The sequence below is a fragment of the Lepidochelys olivacea genome (assembly GCF_965140295.1).
Source record: "Lepidochelys olivacea isolate rLepOli2 genome assembly, chromosome: 2".
NCBI lineage: Eukaryota > Metazoa > Chordata > Testudines > Cheloniidae > Lepidochelys > Lepidochelys olivacea.
This window is the reverse complement of record NC_140412.1, coordinates 40,572,767-40,595,312: the sequence shown is the minus strand read 5'-3', so window position 1 is coordinate 40,595,312 and position 22,546 is coordinate 40,572,767. Positions and strand designations below refer to the sequence as shown.

General features: G+C 42.0%; 1 protein-coding gene across 1 annotated transcript in view; it reads left to right on the top strand.

The window, feature by feature from the left end:
• VPS13B (vacuolar protein sorting 13 homolog B) overlaps positions 1-22,546 on the top strand; it is a 928,263-nt gene that overhangs the window by 142,222 nt on the left and 763,495 nt on the right. The window lies entirely within an intron of this gene.

Here is a 22,546-nt window from a genome sequence, read left to right as displayed (position 1 = left end):
TTTATATCAGAAACAATATAATGAATATAATAAAAGTTGGCAGACATTTTTATTTTGTTTATTTTATAAACAAATACAATATTACAATACAAATAAAAAATATTAAAAATCAAACCAGCAAAGTCTCCTAACAAAGATGATATTAAAAATTATTTAAAAGTAATAAAATAAAAAATTATAATGAGTAAAGTAAAGGTTAAAAAAATTTGAAAGGAATAGGTAACATTAAACTGAAGACATAATAATTTTGAAAATATGTCTTAATACTAAAATATCAAATTGATAAGCTATTTTATTAACATAATAGTAGGCCTGTTAAAACCTTAACCTTTACTAATGTGAAAGGTGAGCCTGCTTCTTCTTTGTCAGCTTATCCAGTCATGGTTCAATTGAGGACAGTGCCACGTGCACCGGAGAATGAATATCCATACCGTTCCTGTACTTTTTCTTAATGACACTCATGGTTGAGAAGCCCGTCTCGCAGAGGTATGTTGATGGAAATGGGAGAAGAGTTTTCAGAGCAATTTCAGTAAGCTCAGGATATTCTGCTTTCACTTTTATCCAGAAGGAAGCAAGTGATGTTGTAGTTTCGAAACTCATCTTCAATCCTTCATCAGCAGCCAGCTCCAACAATTTATCCTCCATAGTGTCAGTTAAGTCATCTTTCAATGGAATAAACGGATTTCAGATCCATCCAGTCCCTTTTTGTGGATCTTCTTCTGCTGGAAAGTAAAACTCAAAACGTTCTGCTAAATTCATCAAGTGTTCACTGATGACGTTTCATAGAGATGTAACATTAAGGTCTTTGCCTGCATCGGCAATGATTGTCTCTAATTTGTGAAACATGTCATAACAATCTCTTGACACTTGACTCTTCCATGCTTTCGTTTCTGTCTGTTGATCTTGTCTGCCATTTTAAGACCCAAAGCCATCCTTCCCTGCATGGAGGTGTTGAGATCATTAAAGATAGCAAAGATATCAGCCAAATAAGCCAGTTTGGCTATCCAATCCACAGCTCGGAACAATTGTGACCAATTTGGTTTTTTGTCCTGAAGAAACTCGGCAAGCTCGTTTCGGAGCTCACAGACTCTTGACAGGACTTTTCCCCTCGATAACCAATGTACATCGGCATGCAATAGGAGCTGATTATGATCAGCTCCCATATCATCACATAATGCAGCGAATAGTCTTGAATTTAAAGCATTCGCCTTTACATCGTTCATAATTTTTACGACCTCACTGAGCACACTGATTAGTTCTGTTGACATTTTTTTTGTTGCAAGACTTTCTCGGTGAAGGAAGGCGCGCGTTGACTTGCATTCGGGTGCAAGTGCCTTAATCTGGGTAACCACTCCAGAATGCCATTCTGTCATTTTGGCAGTGCCATCAGAACATACGCCTACACAAAACTTGGAGTCCAGCCCACATTTGTTAACAATGTAGTCGCTCACAGTCTTGAACGCTTCAGAACTAGTTGCTTTTGTTGGTAGTGACGGAGAAAACAAAAACTCTTCCTTCAAATCACCCTCATGTTCAAGCACACATACACCATCAGAATTGCTGTATTAGCAACGTCAGTACATTCACCAAGCTGCAAAGAAAAGTACTTTGCTAATTTAATCTGTCCTATGAGCTGATCGTCCATATAGTGAGCCAGATCGTGAATTCGTTGAGCTTTCGTGTCATTTGAAAGTTGCACCTGAGCCACTTCCTTTGCTGTCTGCTCGCCCAGCATTTCCATGTAGATATCTTTAATACAGCCTATCACTAGCGTTTCACTGATTGTGTATGGCTTTTTAGCCTTAGCAACATAAAGCACTACTTTATAAGAAGCTTGCAAAGCACAAGTATTTATGTGTGACACTTCAAAGATCTTTTAAATCAACATGGTTTCTTTCAAAGAACTCTTTTGGCTTTGAACTAATTTCATTATGTTTTGTATTTAAATGCTTCTTGAGCTTTGACGGCTTCATTGCATCGTTAGCCAACACATCGCCACAAATAACACACTGCAGTTTTGGCACTCCACTATCATTCATGGCTACAAAACCGAACTGAATGTATGAGGAGTAATGTTTCCGAGTAAAGCTAGTACGAATTCTTTTTGTTGACAATACTTCAGTTTCATTTACACTGCCATCATCTGATTCAGAATTACTTGCGTGTTCAGCAACCGGATGTCTCTACTTGATAAATATGTTGGTTGGACCTCGCTTCGCCATCTGTAAATTAGGCATAAAAATAATGAATATAAATTCCATTACCCCCGGTATATACTTAATTTATGATATTAGGATGAAAGCCGAATAAATGCAGTGGGAATGCTTTTATTGAGAAATATGTGCAGGAGAACATTGATTAATAGGGTAAGTAATGTTAGGATAAGAAGATAATATACTTTTTAAAATTAAATTGCAAACAGGATAATAATTGGAGAGTTAAGATGGTTTGAACGTATGGAAAGAATGGATGATGAACGTCAAAAATAAGATTCACCTGTCTGAAAGATATGAAGTGAGAAAGCAAGGAATTTCGAGAACTTCCTGGCAGAAACACGTAGGTTTGATTCTAGAAGAGGGGAAGGCTATAAGTAAGAACAATGAGAGCATGTATGAAACAATATATGGATATGGAGGAAGTGAGGACTGTCTATTTGGCTATAGGTGTGTGGTACTCAATCGTCTCTATCTACCTCATAAGGGATACGGTGGGATAGGATAGAAAATAATTATTAAAATTTTATATTATTAGTACTTACATTCTCAGATCAGTGCGTTTGGACGGGGTCCCAAATGACAAACACGCAGAGATCCGTATGACACTTTTTATTCAACTTCTCGATGGTAACTGCTGGTGGGGCGGGGTCTTTATATGCGAAAGAGTGGGATAAGCATGCGCTTGCACACCTCATGCAAAACATGCTGTAGCGCTATGGCATAATTGTCAATATTATATGTGCTTCTGAAAACATAATATTATTTAATATTGTCGACTTTATCGACTGATTATTCTTGGTGGAATTCCAGTGTGATTTTTAAATTATACTATTCGTTCTTTCTTTCTTGGAAACTCGCCGCGGACTGGCAGCCGATGGCTCGTAGACCGGCAGCCGTCCGCGGACCACCACTTTGAGTAGCACTGTTCTATAGGACTCCTGCTTCATTTGTTTGCTGAAGTTGGTGTATAGTGAATGAGGCAGGGGATTGCTGGAAGAGAAGAGATGGTCTTGTGATTCAAGTACTTGAATGCTGCTCGGAAGAACTGGATTCTATATGTGCCTCTGCCACTGAGTTCCTATGTGATGCTAAGCAAGTTACTTAAACTGAATTTTTATCAGATGGTCACTAAGTGTGGATGTCTGGATGTCTGATTTGCAGAAAGACTGAGCACTTATAGTTGCATTTGAAGTCAGCTGGAGCTATGCTTTGAACTTTGCACGTATAATGTGTCAGTAGCTGGGACACAGGAGTATGGAAATGGATGGTCTGGACAAAATGGATGAAAGGTGATGCTGATGTGCAACTTTCAAGTATTTATACAGACTTTAATAAGTTAAGGAGAGAGTCTGGAGATCTGATTAAATATCGAAGAATCTTCATTCTGTTCCAGAGGAAAAGAATTTGCTAAGAAATGGAATTCCTCATTCTTTGCTTGGTAGGTGCTAAGTAGGGGCACCCAGGAAAATTACTTCTCAATAGTTTTACAAAGGCCCTGAGGAAAAGTGGTAGGCCACACTTTTACAGCACTAAACAGAACACTATTGTGGGCAGCCCTCAGTTCCAGGTCTTGTGTTGTTTTACATCTTTATCAATGACCTGGATGTAGGAATAAGGAGCATACTGATCAAATTTGCAGATGACATAAAACTTGGGGAGATTGCCAACACTTTGGAGGATAGAGCTAAAATTCAGAAGGATTTTGATAAATTGGAGAACTGTGCTATAGACAACAAAAGGAAATAAAACAAAGACAAATGTATGGTGCTACGCCTAGGGAAGAAAAAACAAATGTACAAATACAGAATGGGGGATAACTGGCTTGGTGGTGGCAGCACTGCTGAGAAGGATCTGGGAATTGTGGTGGATCACAACCTCAACGTGAGTCAGCACTGTGATGCTGTTGCAAAAAATGCAAATGCAATTTTAGATTGCATTAACACAGGCGTTAGAATGCAAGTTACAGGAGGTGATAGTATTGCTCTATTCAGTGCTGGTTAGGCTTCAGCTTGAGAACTGTGTCCAGTTTTGGTCACCAATGTATAGAAAGGATGTGGAGAAACTGGAAAGGATCCAGAGACGACTGACAAAGATGTTGAAAAGGATGGAATGCAAGCCATATGAGCAAAGGCTGAAGGAATTGGGTATGTTTAGTTTGGAAAAGAGGAGATTAAGGGGGCACATAATAGCAGTCTTCAAATACTTCAAAAAAGATGAAGAAATGTTCTCTCTTGCCGCAGAGGGCAGGACAAGAGGTAATGGGTTCAAGATACAGCATAGCAGATTTAGATTAAATCTCAGGAAAAACTTCCAAACTGTAAGAACAGTAGGACAATGTAACAGACTGCCTAGGGAGTTTGTGGAAGCTCCTTCACTGGAGCTTTTCAAAAGGAGACTGGTAGCCATCTGTCTTGGATGGTTCAGACCCAACAAATCTTGCATTTTGGCAGGGGGTTAGACTAGATGATCCTTGTCGTCCCTTCTAACTCTATGGTTCTATGATTCTAGTCCTTAAGAGACCCAAACCTTTAAGATAGAAATAACTGCATGCTCAAGTGCTTCTTATAGAAAATTCAGGGAGAAGAAGTGTATTACTATGAGGAGATAAAACCAATAGGGTTAACAGTAGATCCAGAGAACTGACTGCATCTGAATTGGAGAGAGTTTGTCATAGAATCCCCTCCCAGCCAGCTGAAAAGAATTTGTGCCAGCAAGAAAACCTAGTGCAACTTTTGAAGTTGGAGAAGGGGAGATGAAACTCTGGAGTATCGTAGAAAGGTAAAAATGGACAAGCCAGAGTAGATTCACCTTACCCGAGAAAGACAGCTCTGTGCTGCAAGAACCAGACAGCTTGCACAGTCAATCCTAGTGAGTGGACAATGGCAACAACACTGATTCTCAGATCCTTCCCAGTTATGTGCTCCCTGCTGAGGTCTGAGTGCAGAGTGGTGATATTTGAGAACAATGCCCTTTCTCTCTATTTTGACTGAAACCCTGCCAGATAAAGATGTCGAGATTGCCAGGGGGTTTTAAAGTACATTTAAAGTGCATTTTTCTCCTCTTCTTTTTTTTTACTTTCTTTTTCTCTTCTGTGGATAGAAGTGACTGAGGCTTTCATAAGGGATTAAGCATTGTACAGTGGTGTTTCAGCCCATAAAGGGGCCAATGAGTGGCTTTTTTTTAGGTATCTTTGCACACTTTAGCTTTCTTTAGGTGTTCAGATCCTTTGGTGATGAGCATGGTACTAATGACATTGAAAAGGAATTTTTATTCAATGAACTTGATGTCCAAGGACCAGGTATCAAATATTCTGTGGAGACAGCCACAATCCATTAATTAGTCTGTGGGCTGAGGTATAAATTTAGAACCACATACAGTGGGTCTTCTGCTCATGTCTGTGAGTGGTTTGCAGAAATATCAATGGTAGATTATGGCCATTATGCAGTAATTCAACTTTTACTTATCAGTACCTTATTGTCACATTCAGCATCACTCAGTCAGAAAATATGGTCCCTTTTTCTTTAGGTCTGTTGTAACTTTTGGTCTTTGTTTTTTTCCCTTTCCTACGACAAGCAGCTGCAGCAGTTATAGCCACACAATGGGGTAGGGAAGCACCCCCGGTCCCGGAACTGTGCAGAGGATGTGAACCCCCCCGCCCCACCACCCCCCACCGCCCCACCACCCACCACCTCCCTAGGGACACCAGACTCCATGCAGCTTTCCCCCCCTGCCTTCCCATAACAAATAAAAATTAAAAATTGTGGAACTAATATTACATTTGCCAGGCATCACTTTGATACTTTGCCCATATGTTATCCCCCTACCCCACCATTTGTTTATCTTGTCTTTTTAGTGTGTGAACTCTTTGGAGCAGGGACAGTCTCTTACTCTGTAGTACCTACCACAATGGAATTCTGATCTTGGTTGGTGCTGCTAAGCACTATAATGATAAATAAATATGATACTTCATTTTTCTTCCTTTTATCTGTCTGTATGTTTTTTCACCCATTTTATTCCTTGCAGCATTTCCTAATTCCTCCTCATGTGGGCTTCATTTCCACTCACTCTCCCCATCCAGGGTGTTAAAATGATCACCAAAGCAATAGTTAATTTTGAAGATAAAAACTTCCTCAACCAGTAAACTTAATAGCGTCAGTTTTGTTGCATCCTCTTACTTTAAAAAACTGTCTTTTTAGTGGCAATAGCTTTGCCGTGGGTGTTTGCCTGGGCAATGACTTTGCCCAGAGTTGAGACTTTTTCTGTTGATGAATTGTACAGATCTATTCAGATTTTGTTTATCATTTTCTCTCAAAAGGAATATTCCCCATCTGTCACAGACACCGAACTCTCTGCTAGCTTTCTTGAATTTTGAGAGGTATAGGTTTGTCTCTCAGGTTTATTTGTTTTTATTAGTTGCTCATATAAAGCTAAATACGAGATTATTTCTCTCGCATTTTCTTTAAATGGGTTTTCTGTGGATATGTAGCTGCCTTGTAAAGGGAAAAAATTGAGGCTTTGTGTTTTGATTTCTGTAATGTAGCTACGTGTGCACCCCCATATGTTACCCATTTGCCTAAAAAGAAGATGAAAATTGTTAGGTTGAAAAAATTGCAAAACGTAGGCAAGTTTTGAGCGTTTCCTATGAGTGAAGCCTAATTGCTATCACTTGACTTAGATTGACCTAAAGGAGTCAAAACAAACACATTATTGGTTCAGCACTTGTTGTATTTGTGGCCTGGTTCCTTGATCAAATTGGTGGATGAGTTTGGCATGCTCTTTAGCTAAACAGGATTTCCCTAACAAGTTTGGATGATTATTTCTCCCCTTCCCTCCCCCTTTTCTCTGTACTTGTTAGCTCTGGTTTTAGCTAGTTTCAATTTATAAAAGGCTAAAAGAGTTGATTTTGGATAGGGAGACTGTGTGGAAACACAATCTAACAAATGGAAACAAGATTCTGATGTGGAGTGTCTCTTGAGACAAAAAGAAAAGGAAGACTTGTGGCACCTTAGAGACTAACCAATTTATTAGAGCATAAGCTTTCGTGAGCTACAGCTCACTTCCTCAGATGCATATCGTGGAAACTGCAGCAGGCTTTATATATACACAGAGAATATGAAACAATACCTATTCCCACCCCACTGTCCTGCTGGTAATAGCTTATCACTTTAGATAAGCTATTACCAGCAGGACAGTGGGGTGGGAATAGGTATTGTTTCATATTCTCTGTGTATATATAAAGCCTGCTGCAGTTTCCACGATATGCATCTGAGGAAGTGAGCTGTAGCTCACGAAAGCTTATGCTCTAATAAATTGGTTAGTCTCTAAGGTGCCACAAGTCCTCCTTTTCTTTTTGCGAATACAGACTAACACGGCTGTTACTCTGAAACCTCTCTTGAGACAGTGCACCTTGTGGAACAGAAGCTGAAACTTCACTATAGCAGAACACTTAAAGAGCATTCCAGGTCTAGCAGGCTGTATGACAGCTCAGTAGTGAAAGAGAGTTACAATTTCTTTCTTTAAGAGTATTGTTTGCCTAGAAGTCATCTGTTTGTCTGGCCCGGTAGCCGCCAGAAACTGTTCCAGAGTCACCTGGATGCTACTCTTGACATAGGAATCAATAATAGTCCCAAAATCCTACTATATTTCAGTATTAGACCCCATGCTATTTGAACCATGGATGATCTTTTTGTATAAAAGAGGAAAATATTTGGAAACTTTATATAGGCATTCTCCACTGATAATGTGACTTTGTTATAACATTGCATTCACACTGCAATTATCATGGTGTTAGGTTTTCTAGAATGGAATTCTGTTTTTAGCGGGGGATGTGGGGAATGGCTTTCAGACTAGAATTTGGTCTATAGGATTTTGGTTTTTGGTGGTAGTGGTATTATTTCCAATAACGCAAAAATTGGTTCATCAGCATTGCTTGCTGTCCACATACATTTGTGGTGGCTCAAGGCCTACATTCTTTCTTACATTTCACGAGGTAAGTGCATGTAAACACCTAAAGTTGGAACTGCTTGCATAGTCAATAATCATTACCAGTTACTCTGTGATACTTGAGTTTTTTGTCATATACATTGTGAATCCAAATGATACGTCTTCTTTTGGAATAAGAACCTGTATGATACCACTGCTATCTGATAACTGTATGAAGCACATTGAGGAATTTGCTCAAAAAATGAATCTGGTAATTTCCCTGTACTGGCAATAATAAATACATTTGGGGCAGCAGAAAGTTGCAAGAAAAAAATGTGTGTGATGTTAACAGGATTCCTGTTTAGATTTAATAACCTGAGATTGTTCAAAAACCCATTTGCTTACATAACGATTGTGCCCGTAGAACTGCCAAGGTCAGCATCAAGCTTGCATTGTCAACCATGTAAATGTTGATTGCAAAAGTAAGAGATCTTTAGGGAATTTATTGCAGTAAATTTTATATGTGAGAATTAGTGTAAGTATTGTTTTATATTGGGTCCTTCCTTGTCTCTTCCTTCCATTTTCCCCTTTTTAACTTGTTCACCCACTCTCTCTTTTGATGTATAGCAAATGAAAAATCTATGTTGTAAATTAGATAGGACTACTTGATCTATTTTGAATGATAATTTAAAGCTTTTTATGCAGCTTAAACTTCCTCAGGACAAGATACAGAATGTAAACAGTTAAAAGCTCAGCGTGAATGAAAAATGAATTATAACAATATATTTAAATACTTTTTGATCAACTCTGTTTTTGCTCCCCAATGAATTTAATAAGTAAAAAGTCTTCAGATATGCCCTGCATGTAATTCTATAATATTACACCAACAGCTGTGTGTTTTATAGCTTTTCCTTTCATAGTCCAAAACTGATAAAAGATATGGCTGGCAAAACTCATCTTTTTATCCAGTACTCAAAGCTACAGGAATAGATAATTGCAGCTTTGCCCCTGAAGCTCTTGCTCAGCCTCACTAATCTAAAGCTTTTAGTTTGCATCACTACTCAGCAGTTATTTACCACAATTACCAGAGATCCAGCAACTAGGTTAAGAATGGGTCTGAAACAGGAAGCCCATAATGGCTACCCAGTCCAGGCAGCAAGCTGTATCAACCCCCTTCATGCTCCACTGCCACTACATGAGACTCAATCACCTTGCGCAGTACCAGCTTCACTGCTTGGTGACAGTGGAAGAGGCTGAGACAGACCCCAGAGCTCAAGCCCAGATGCAGCATGTTACTCTCCTCTTCCCCATGCCTTGTAACAGGAGGAAAGGGGAAGAAAGAAGCAACTCCCAGGTTCCAAAAGCAAACAAATGGTGGGAATCCAGGCTGAAAGCATGCAGGGAGGGATGATTGTATCAGGGCCCTGAGGTCAAGGGGACCCTCCCAAAACATCTGTGTGACAAAAAGTGAAATGGGAGGGGTGGGATCCCAGGAAATATAATGTATCCAGGCCCAAAATTTCTTTTGATGAGCCTGGTGGGAGTAAAGGAAAAATGGTTACTTTGAATGCTGCCTTAGCTCTTCACAGTTGAGTGTTTCCTTCCCCTATTCCAGAGGGCATCTTCACTGCTCCTGAACCCACCCACGCCCCACTTTGGCTAGCAGGGTGAGCACTAGCTTGTCATCTTTTATAGTTCAATGCTTCTGGCTGGAAAAGATGTTTTTTTTTTAAAACCTTCTAATATAGTAATTACTAAATATTTGCAGTTTCTTGTGGTTTGGATAAAACTCCTGTTTGGAAAGTATTTTAATACAGCTGGGCGTTTGGCTAGGTATCCCTCTCATCCTCTTTTTAAATCAGTATCACAGCCATCACTATTTCATCTTCATATGTTTGCCCATTGTATGTGTCCCATGTGGCTCTAGTCGAGAACTTATTCATGTGCATGAGGTATTAACTTCAATCCAGTTATATTTTGTGGGGTTTTTTAAAAGGAGAAAATGACTATGGCTTAAAATATTTATTTCCTCTGGTGGTGGTGAAGTAATTTTTGTGGGGGTTTTGACTGCTGTGCAGTATGTGTTGGGACAAAACAGTCTCTCACTGTCAACGTATATGGACGCACACAGTCAAAACATAAGGTTGTTGTTAGTATCTCTATAAAATTCTTACTAGTAAAAATACTAAACCAAAAGTAGACATTAGTTTGTGTTTTTGGAAGATTAGGATGTGATAAAAATATTACTTGAATTTTATATGCACTGGTTATCTTTTATAGTGGATAATAGAGTATCTGAACAGTCAGGAAAAAAAAAGTCAATTTCAAAACTCAAGTTGAATTTCTATGTGACCCATGTTGTTGTTTTAAGATGTACAGAAAATCAATTTGGACAGAGACTTTCCCTCCCCTCTGTAGATTCACACTGTTTTCTGCTCCCTCTGTGACACTTGAGATTGGTAATGGAATGCAAACCCTTTTGTCTCTGGGTCACCGGTTCAGAGCTGGCTCAGATCAACATCAGGAGTTTCCAGTTGCTGGCTTTCCTGTTGCCTGTATGAAACCAATGGATGGCTTATATCCAGTTCTTAGTGGATAAGTGTCTAAATTCCCCCCAAAAAGCCATCAGTTAAAACTGGGTCTTCTTCAAGTAGTGACCCCAGAGCTGCTCCATTTCACCTCATTTGCTTACACCTCATGTGCCTTTGATCAGAGATTTTTGGTTAGTAGTGCCTGTTTAATCTGTGTGTGAGCCCTAAGCATCCTCATGCCCTGTGCCGAGGCTATATGGGATTGCATGGTCAAACCACCCTCAGTTCCTTCTCAGCAGCCTTGGCCTTAGACGGCGCATTAGTATGCCTTTCTGTTTGAAAATACTCTTATTCTGTCTGTCTGTCTGTCTCTTTCTGTCTTGTTCTCTCTTTTTCTTTCTTTCTTTTAGAGGGATTGGTCTCAATCCTTTCCCTCTTATGAGGAAGAACTTCCTCCTCAGATCACCATTGCTCTGGGGTATACCAGGCTCTCTGGATTTTAAACAGTGCCTCTCTTCCTGGGAAGCTATCTAGGTCAGTGATGGGCATTCTCATTATATCCTCTCCTTGGGGGAGTTGCATATTCCTCAAAATGCTCCATCTGCTCTGCTTTTAAGAGCAGGGCTAGGAAGAATCATGAGATAAGATTAAAACTTTTAATGATGGAATGTTCTCTTTATCTGGCCTCAGATCCAGGCCAGGACGCCTCCTTCTCTACCAGACATCAGTCTGGCAGTGAGCACAGTGCCCCTTTGACTTCAACATGTTCACCTGGATCTGCTCATGGTAAATCTTCAGAGAAGACCCATATGAAGAGAACATATTCTTCTCAAGAGGAGCCTACTTCAAAGAAGTCTGACTCCTCCAAGTAAGACCATTTTAGAGACCTCATGTCCTGTCTAGGTACCATTGAGGCTTCAAGTGCCATCAATACCGACCTCATGTGCGGTGCTCCCTACTCTTCTAAAAATGGAGGCACCAAACATGCTTCGGTACTGAGATTATACTGCAGAAGCAGAGCACTGCACCACAGCTGTCTAAGCACTTCTCTTCTAAGAAGGCAGTACCTACATGTCCTTTGGTGCCGTTTGTACCAACATCATCGTCCTAGATATTCTTGGTACCAGGTAAGTGCCATGCCTGTCATACAGTCTCAGTGTCTCTTAAGACATCTTCATTGGTACTGACTATATTTACCAGGAGAGACCTATTAGAAAAGCTTATGTCCTCAGTACCAACAGTGGAAGTGGCTCTGTACCTCACACTTACGTGACACCACAGGAATTCATATATTCCAGAGACCTCCTTTTTTCTGATAAAATGGAGTCTCCCTTGCTGGTCAGATGTTTAACCCCGACCTGAAGATTCTTCATGTCGAAGCTTGGCTCCTCAGTGGTTCATGGGAATAGAGGCTTCCTGTTCTGAGGAGACACAAGAGGTATTAATGAACAATAGAAAGGAGTCCATGAGATACATTATCTTCAGAAAAGATTCAGCATTTGGTGTATTCAGAGATGTTCTCCACCTGCTCAGTAGTCCCTATCGACCATTTTGGGATTACCTTCTATAGTTCAAAAGACTGAATTATCTATTAGTTCCATCCTAGCGGTCATAACAGTCTTTCATTCCTCAGTTGAGGGATTCTCAGTTTTCACTTATCCCACAGCTGTGAGGTTTTTCAGAGGATTGGGGAACCTTTTCCCTCAAGTTAAGGAACCCACTCCAATTTGGATGTATTTCCTTATGCCTTATCAATTTTTTCCTTTCAGCCAATGGTTACTACTTCTCTCATTCGTTTATCAATGTAGATGGCCTTTCTAGTGGCTATCACCTCTGCCCAAAGAGTTGGAGAAATGGTGGGGCTTCTCTTTTTATAGAGTCTGTCCTATCTCGGGCCTCTCCTTCCGCCCCACCACCCACACAAACATGATACAGTTCTCCGGTGACCTGGAATCCTACTTTTGCCATCTCCGACTCAAGGAATATTTCCACCACACCACTGAACAGCACACTAACCCACAGAAACCTTCCTACCAATGCTACAAGAAAAAGGATTCTACATGGACTCCTCCCGACGGTTGAAACAACAGACTGGACTTCTACACAGAGTGCTTCCGCTGACATGCACAGGCTGAAATTGTGGAAAAGCAGCATCACTTGCTCCATAACCTCAGCTGTGCAGAACACAATGCCATCCACAGCCTCAGAAACAACTCTGACATTATAATAAAAAAGGCTGACAAAGGACGTGCTGTAGTCATTATGAATAGGTCAGAGTGTGAATGAGAGACTGCTTGACAACTCTCTGACACAGAATTCTACAGGCCATTACCCTCTGATCCCACTGTGGGGTACCAAAGAAAACTGCACCACTTGCTCAAGAAACTCCCTAAAGAAGCACAGGAACAAATCTATACAGACACACCCCTGGAGCTCCAACTAGGGCTATTCTATCTGCTATGCAAGATCCATAAACCTGGGAATCCTGGACGCCCCATCATCTCAGGCATTGGCACCCTGACAGCAGGATTGTCTGGCTGTGTGGACTCTCCTCAGGCCCTACGTTCCCAGCACTCCCAGCTATCTTCGAGACATGACTGACTTCCTGAGGAAACTACAGTCCATTAGTGATGTTCCAGAAAACACCATCCTAGCCACTATGGATATAAAAGCTCTCTACACCAACATTCCACACAAAGATGGACTACAAGCCGTCGGGAACAGTATTCCCAATAATGTCACGGCAAACCTGATGGCTGAGCTTTGTGACCTTGTCCTTACCCACAACTATTTAAGATTTGGGGACAATTTATACCTTCAAGTCAGCGGCACTGCTATGGGTACCCACATGGTTACTATAGTATGCCAACATTTTTATGGCTGACTTAGAACAAGGCTTCTTCAGCTCTTGTCCCCTAGCGCCCCTCCTCTACTTGTGCTATATTAATGCCATCTTCATCATCTGGGCCCATGGGAAGGAGGCCCTTGAGGAATTCCACCATGATTTCAACAATTTCCATCCCACCATCAACCTTAGCCTGGGCCAGTACACACAAGAGATCCACTTCCTGGACGCTACAGTGCAAATAAGTGATGGTCACATAAACACTATCCTATACCGGAAATCTACTGACCAGTATACTTACCTACATGTCTTCAGCTTTCATCCAGACCACATAACACGATCCATTGTCTACAGCCAAGCCCTAAGATACAATCGCATTTGCTCCAGCCCCTCAGACAGAGACAAACACCTACAAGATCTCTATCAATCATTCTTACAAGTACAATACCCACCTGCTGAAGTGAAGAAACAGATTGACAGAGCCAGAAGAATACCCAGAAGTCACCTACTCCAGGACAGGCCCAACAAAGAAACGCCATTAGCTGTCATCTACAGTCCCCAACTAAAACCTCTCCAGCGCATCATCAGGGATCTACAACCTATCCTGAAAGATGATCCCTCACTCTCACAGACCTTGGGAGACAGGCCGGTCCTCGCTTATAGACAGCCCCTTCCCAACCTGAAGCAAATACTCACCAGCAACTACACACCACACAACAGAAACACTAACCCAGTAACCTATCCCTGCAACAAACCCTGTTGCCAACTCTGTCCGCATATCTATTCAAGGGACACCATCATAGGACCTAACCACATCAGCCACATTGTTTATTTTTGTAGATTGTTACCTGTTGGTTCATTGTTGTTATTGGTGGATAAAAATTTTTGTTCAGAGGGAAAAATTTTTTTCAGCTCCATATTTTTTTCCGCTCCATATGAGGAATGATTTGGTCATTGGGCTTCAAGCTCTATTTTTCAAGCTGATGTTTGAGAGTGACTTGCACTCCAGCTGTTTAATGTGTCTGGATGAATCTCACATATGGGATCACTGTCAAATTTGTAAGGACTTCAAGTCGAACACCAAAAAAAGATAGAGATGTCAGGCTGAAGTTTCTTTTGATGGAGACTGCCTTTGGAGCCTTTCTGCATGGAGAGGGCGCAGAGTACTTCAGTTTCTGAGAGACATGCTCCCTCAATGTTGGCTGAGTCCTGGCACCGCTCACTATCTCCAGTACCAAGGAGGAAACAAGGCTTTTAAGGAAGCAGTCAGGAGAGATCTACAGTGTGTAAGTTTACCAAGCAGGGAGACAGAGACTCAAGCAGAGTGCATTCAAAATCTAAGCACTCCTCATCTCGGTTGTTGGCTAAGGAGGCACTGTTGACTGGGTAGTCACTGTTGAGTCAAGTATCTGAAGAGGTGCATTCAGTTTCTGCAGTGTTGTTGTCTTGTTACTCACCAGTAAGAAACTATGCCAGTACCATCCATGCCAAAGTCTTTTGCAGCAACAAGGGACTTGAGTTTGTCCGTGCTGGTTTCCCTGGTGGTACAGAAAATTGCTCCGCTGGTACCATCAGCACACACTATCTCAGCTCTCTCAGTCTAGCACCTGGTACAGAATCAGTCTGTCATCTCTTGGAGCTCTCATCTTATGGTACTGTCAAGGGGAAAACTGGCAATCATGGCCTCGCTTCAGTTGTCTCTGGGTTCTCAGCACTGGTCCCATCACTGGTGGTACCCTGTGGTCAAAGGAAGCTGATTTTTCATCTTCTGACTCAGGGATTGGCTCCTATGTCTCACAAGTGAGTAGTGCATCTCACTGCTCCCCTCCTAGAGCTAACTGCCCAGGATACTTCCAAGACCCTGAAGACTGTGCTGATGGGAACGTGTGGCTGGTAAGGCACTGAGGTCCAATGCCTTTTCAGTGGCCTTGTGAGAACCCATGGGCGTTTCCTCACATCTCCATGTCCTCCCCACACTACTGCCCTTCAGTTTCATTGATTAGCCTTGGGGAGTTTTCTTGTTGAGTTCATTGTGATCTCACACCCAGTACTGAGCAGGAAGTAACAGTTTGGGGGATCCTGTGAGTCAGTTGCCAGAGGAGACTCAGGCTATGGCTATACTTGCAAATGTAGAGTGCTGGGAGTTAAACCATCTCTCGGAGACAGCAGCAGGGAAAGTGCAGCTGTGTGTTTAGACTGTCAGCTGCAAGCACAGTGGCGTGGCCACATTAGCAGCTCTTGCAACGCCACAGAGAGCAGTGCATTGTGGTAGCTATCCCAGTATGCAAGTGGGTGCAGCATGCTTTTCAAATGGGGGGTGGGGTGGAGTGTGACAGGGAGTGTGTTGTGTGTATGTGGGAGGAGAGACTGTTTTGCGGGGCAGAGTGTATCAGTATGCTGTCTTGTAAGTTCAGACAGCAGCAGGGGGAAACCCCAACATCAGCCCTTCCCCTCCCTCCCCCGCCTCTCCCTCTCTCTCTCTCACACACGCACAAATGCCTGCCTCTGCAGCAAGAGCATTCCACAGTAATGGTTTGCTTTATGGCCTGGAGCAGATAACATGCCGGCTGTCAGAAACAGAGCTTTGAAAGGGGATATCCGCATGCCCGCAGCCGAGTTCAAAACAATGACCAGAGTGGCCACTTGACTTCAGGGGATCATGGGACGTTTCCAGAGGCCAATTACAGTGCAATAATGCAAAACATCATCCACACTGACACCCAGGCGTTTCAGCCAGGGCTCAGCAAGCTCTATGCTTCTCGTGGAGGTGGATTACCAGGGGTGCTCCAGCCGCAGAGTCCAGGCACTCTAAGTGCCGTGCCAGTGTGGACACCGCAGGAATTAGGGCATCCGGGGCTGATTTAATGCACTCAAACTTGCAAGTGTAGCAAAAGTCCTCAGCCTCAACCTCTGTTAGCTCTATACTCCTCTTCCCCAGATGAAGCAGTATCCATTGGAGTGTCCTAACCTACACTTGATAACACCAAGTCTTACACCAAGAGCTCTTAAAAAGGGTTGCCTCAGCCTTGGATATCCAAGTGGAGGGAAGTTTGGGGAGTTGTACCATAGACTTATTTACATTGTAACCACAGCTGGCCTGTCTTGTGTGGCCTTACCGATTAATGAGGCAATTTTAGAGCCCACCCATCAAGGCCCTGTGGCAAAACCCCTCCTCCCACACCTAAGAGGGCTGAGCCTCATTACTGTGTATCCTCCCAAGACATTGAGCATTTTTATGCCAGGGACAGCAGGCTGCTACTCCTAAATCAAAGGATGCCAAAAAACTTGTCCCGTTTGGTAGAAAAATCTTTTGTACAGCTGGGTTACAACTTATAATAGCCAACCCACAGGCTTTATTACGGCGTTATGACTTTAATATGTGGGACTCTATATTGAAGTTTAAGGATAAGCTGCTGAAGGTTGCAAAACAAGATTTTCACGGGTAGATGAAGGGAAGCTGGTGGCAAGAATATCAGTACAGGCCAGTTTGGATGGTGCTGATGGGCTGCTAGGATCATGGCCTCTGCCATTATCATGTGTGGCTGCTCATGGCTGCAGTCTTTGGGCTTGCTGTAAGAAGTCCAGCAAACTGTTCAGGACCAGCCATTTGAAGGGTCATTCCTCCGTCAGTTAGAGATGGATGAGAAACTTCATGGTGTAAAGGACTTCAGGATAATGTTGTTATGTTGGGTATATATACATTGGCCCTGAAAAGAAAACACTTTCATCCTTAGCAGTCCCACTGATATTCTATTCTTGTGCTTCTCCAAGATCTGCGAAGGAAAGAGTAGAGGTTATAGGCACGGACCATGTCCTCCTCCTACTGCAGCAGCTCCTGATTCATCCAGACACTCTGTGGGGGTGCTAAACAAACATTTTGATGGGTTGGTTAGGGATGCCATACCATTCTCCAAAATTCCAGCCTCTCTTTGCTCTCTGTTTGCAAATAGTGTATCCTACTTCCTAGGTTCTTGGTCCCGAATTTCTTCAGACAAATGGGTCTTAAGCATCGTGGAAATGGAATACACCCTTCAATTTGTTTCTGTCCCTCCTTCCCATCTTCTTTCTCTGTCCCTCTTCAGGGACCACTCTCATAAGGAAGTACTCCTCCAGGAGTTACAATATCTCCTGCAATTGGGAGCCATAAAAGGGGTTTCATAGTGTCATAGAGGGTTCGGTTTTTATTCCCACTATTTACTTACCTGAAAGCAAAGGGAAGTCTGACTGATTTTAGACCTGCCTCAATTCAACAGATATCTGAAAAATATGAAGTTTCTCATGGTTTGGCTGGCTTCCGATTATTCCCTTCCTGGAGATGGGTAGGCTGTCCTTGACTTATAAGATGTGTTCTTCCATGTAGTGATCTATCAAGGCTGTAGGAAGTATTAAGGTTCTTGGTAAACCAATCTCACTACCAGTTCATAATGTTCCCTTTTAGCCTCTTCACAGCTCCACAAGTTTGTAGAAAATGTATGGCAGTGGTAGCTGCATTTCTGAGGAAGTTGGCTGTGTAAGTGTATCCTTATAACTGGCTTGAGAGAGGCTGGTTCAGAGTTCAGGTACTATCCAGTGTAAGTCTTATCCAGTCAACCTTCAATGCACTGGGACTATTAATCAACACAGAGAGGTCTATCCTGTCCTTAGTTCAGAGGATAGAATTCATATGAGCAGTCCTGGACTTAACTCAAGCTAGAGCTTTCCTTCCATGGCCAAGATTTCAGACAATTTGATCCATCATTTTAGGTATCAAGGCTCACCTAAACACAAGAGCATGGAATTGTCTGAGGCTTCTGGAGCATGTGGCCTCTTGCATATATACATAGTCTGTCATGCCAGGTTGCGCCTCAGGGAACTACAGATTTGGTTAGCCTCCGTATTCTCTTTGAGTTTTCACTCTGGAAGCTTTGTGATGTGGATACCCTCTCAGGTTTTAGCCTCTCTGGATTGGTGGACAAACCCTGTACACGTATGTGGTAGGTGTTCCCTTTGTCCTACGTTAAGCTTCATTGACATGAGGTACCGACAGACAGCATCTGCTCTGGGTTTGGGGGCTCATCTGGATTCTCTACATAGGCAAGGGTAATGGTCCATAAAGGACTTTTTGGACACACAAATGTCAGGGAGTTGAGAACTAGCCAACTGTTTTCGTTTGTGCTACAACTTGGCTAGTGTTACACCACCAAGCAGAGTGACACCACATTCAACAAGATTGTAAGTGACCTCTGCAGCCTTTCTGGCTCAAATGCTTATCCTAGACCTTTGTAGGACAGTAGCTTCATCTTAAGTACACACTTTTGCATCCTATTATGACATCACTCAGCATTCTAAAGACGAGGACAGATTTGGGCAAGTTGTCCTCCAGTCCTTATTCAGATAGACTTCAATCCCACCTCCTAATTTCATTACTTGTTAGTCTCCAAGAGCGGAATGCACATGTGTAATCATTCGAAGAAGGAAAAATGGTTACTAATCTGTTCTGTAACTGTTGTTCTTCAAAATATGTTACACATGTCTATTTCACAACCTGCCCTCTTGCCCCTTCATGTGGGAGTTTCTGACAAGAAGGAACTGAGGGGATCAGGGTGGCTCTGGCCTTTATTCTTGCACATAGGGGGGTGTGCAGCAGCAGTGGGCACTCGAGCTGCTCCAAATGGTACCACTGAGGATAAAAATTTCCTACAATCATGCGCAGAAGGCACACACACCAAAAGTCGAAAAGACATGTACAGCATATCATGAAGAACATCAGTTAAGGAACAGGTTAGTAATAGTTTTTTCTCTTCCTGGCTCTGCTTCATGCTATAGTGGTCTCTTGACACTAACCCTGTAACAACAACTTCTTCAGTCTCCTGAGCTGGTTCCTCTTCAGTTGCAACATTTGGGATAAACTGAAACCACCTCCTTTCCCACCATTCAGTCATGTGACCCCTTTCCTTTACTGACTTTGAATCTCTTTCCACACAGAACTGAAATCCCTTGATCTCATCTTAATTAATTCTTCTTTGCTTAATTTCTGCCCTTGTTTCCTTTTATCAGAGCTTGAAAAAATGACTTAATATCCACTAACCAGGGAGAAAAAAACTTAGAATCATAGATTATCAGGGTTGGAAGGGACCCCAGAAGATCATCTAGTCCAACCCCCTGCTCGAAGCAGTTAAATCATCCCAGCCAGGGCTTTGTCAAGCCTGACCTTAAAAACCTCTAAGGAAGGAGATTTTACCACCTCCCTAGGTAACGCATTCCAGTGTTTCACCACCCTCTTAGTGAAAAAGTTTTTCCTAATATCCAATCTAAACCTCCCCCACTGCAACTTGAGACCATTACTCCTCGTTCTGTCATCTGCTACCATTGAGAACAGTCTAGATCCATCCTCTTTGGAACCCCCTTTCAGGTAGTTGAAAGCAGCTATCAGATCCCCCCTCATTCTTCTCTTCTGCAGGCTAAACAATCCCAGCTCCCTCAGCCTCTCCTCATAACTCATGTGTTCCAGTCCCCTAATCATTTTTGTTGCCCTTCGCTGGACTCTCTCCAATTTATCCACATCCTTCTTGAAGTGTGGGGCCCAAAACTGGACACAGTACTCCAGATGAGGCATCACCAATGTCAAATAAAGGGGAACGATCACGTCCCTCGATCTGCTCGCTATGCCCCTACTTATACATCCCAAAATACCATTGGCCTTCTTGGCAACAAGGGCACACTGCTGACTCATATCCAGCTTCTCGTCCACTGTCACCCCTAGGTCCTTTTCCGCAGAACTGCTGCCTAGCCATTCGGTCCCTAGTCTGTAGCGGTGCATTGGATTCTTCCATCCTAAGTGCAGGACCCTGCACTTATCCTTATTGAACCTCATCAGATTTCTTTTGGCCCAATCCTCCAATTTGTCTAGGTCCTTCTGTATCCTATCCCTCCCCTCCAGCGTATCTACCACTCCTCCCAGTTTAGTATCATCCGCAAATTTGCTGAGAGTGCAATCCACACCATCCTCCAGATCATTTATGAAGATATTGAACAAAACCGGCCCCAGGACCGACCCTTGGGGCACTCCACTTGATACCGGCTGCCAACTAGACATGGAGCCATTGATCACTACCCGTTGAGCCCGACAATCTAGCCAGCTTTCTACCCACCTTATAGTGCATTCATCCAGCCCATACTTCCTTAACTTGCTGACAAGAATACTGTGGGAGACCGTGTCAAAAGCTTTGCTAAAGTCAAGAAACAATACATCACTGCTTTCCCTTCATCCACAGAACCAGTAATCTCATCATAAAAGGCGATTAGATTAGTCAGGCATGACCTTCCCTTGGTGAATCCATGCTGGCTGTTCCTGATCACTTTCCTCTCATGTAAGTGCTTCAGGATTGATTCTTTGAGGACCTGGTCCATGATTTTTCCAGGGACTGAGGTGAGGCTGACTGGCCTGTAGTTCCCAGGATCCTCCTTCTTCCCTTTTTTAAAGATTGTGCTGCCTTGTCCTCTCAAATCTCACACTGCAATTTAAAATGGATGAAACAGTTGTGTATGGTTTATATTCCTGTCTGTATTTAATTATAAATTATTATAAATGAACTTTGTATTGAAACTTTGCAGCTGTAACTTACAACAGCTTTCACTTTTATATACCATGTTTCCCTTCTTGGCTTCCCTTCTCTTCTTGGTTTCTGCTCCTCTCCTTCCCACCTCCTCTTTTTTGAGCCGCGGATTTTTGCAGATTTTGGAAGATAGCACTGCATTAGTTTACATGGTACTCCTATTTGCAAGGTGATCTGAACAACCATAAGGATTAAAACCTTTTATTTAAATGGCAACTCAGATTTGCAGGAGTTGATGGTACTCAACTCAGCAAAGCTTTCTAATAAGTTAAGAAGGGTGTATTTTTCCAACCTTGCTTTTTATTACCTCTCTTTTCCTTCTACTCCTTGTTTTATTCCTACATTTTGTGCTGTGTTGATTCCTTCCTCTTTTTCCTACTTATACCTTTTGTGATGTTGCCTCTTTCCTTCAAACCTGGAGAGTCCTCTTTCTTCCTAAAAATCAGGTCACTTGACGTCTTTAGATTTTTCTTCAAAATTCACTTATTTTGTTAGCTTTCTACTGCTGAGCTCTAATCCAGGGCCTTCTATTGAGCTCTTCCTTTACCCTTTCTCAAAATAAATATCAAGACCCATAAGATACAGGAATATACAACATAAAAAAAAGTCACAATAATTCGTTGTTTTCCTTGTTCCTTGTCCTGTTCCTCCTCTTCCTTTGGTCAATTATTTTAATTTCTTAGATTTTCACTTGTTTTAAGGTAGTGACTTTTCCTCCCTCCCCATGAAGCAACATGCCCACATGTAGTGATAATATTTAGGCAACATTATATTGTAAATATATTCAGGCTATTTGTCAGTAACTAAGATGGCCAGCTCTGCTTCTGCCTACGTGAGTTGTAACAGGGAAATCCCAAAATTTAGATTGGGTGCAGAGCAGGAAGGAGAACCATATAGAAAAGAATGAAAATGGGTATATAAAATGGGAAATTATTTCAAAATAAAAAAACAATTAAAAATACCTTCAACTCATTTTCTTCCTTCACACTCAATTCTATTCCATTGACGTCACTGGATGGTTTGTCATGAACGTCAGTGGGAGCAAGATCATACCATTCTTATTTACTTCAATACTTGTCTCTTTTCCCTCCCTTCTGGTCAACAGGGGTTTTGTTCCTGGAATATATGCCATATGTTATTTAGTTTGTGTTTTTATTGTTTGTCAGAGAATTCGTCTCTCAGTTTATTTTGAAACAGCCATCAGCCATTAACTTCAGTGTTTTTCCATTATGTATTTCTGTAGCACCTTCAGTTCAGGGCCCTATTGAGTTAGGAGCTGTACAAACATGAAAAAATAGTAACCTTCTTGTCCCAAAGCGTTTACTATCTAAGGTTTTATCTCATAAACAGGAAGGACTCTCAAGTTGTCATTAAAATTGTGAGTACCCTGAAGGGCAGAAAAGAAAGCAGTAAATGGAAAAATAATGTGATGCATTA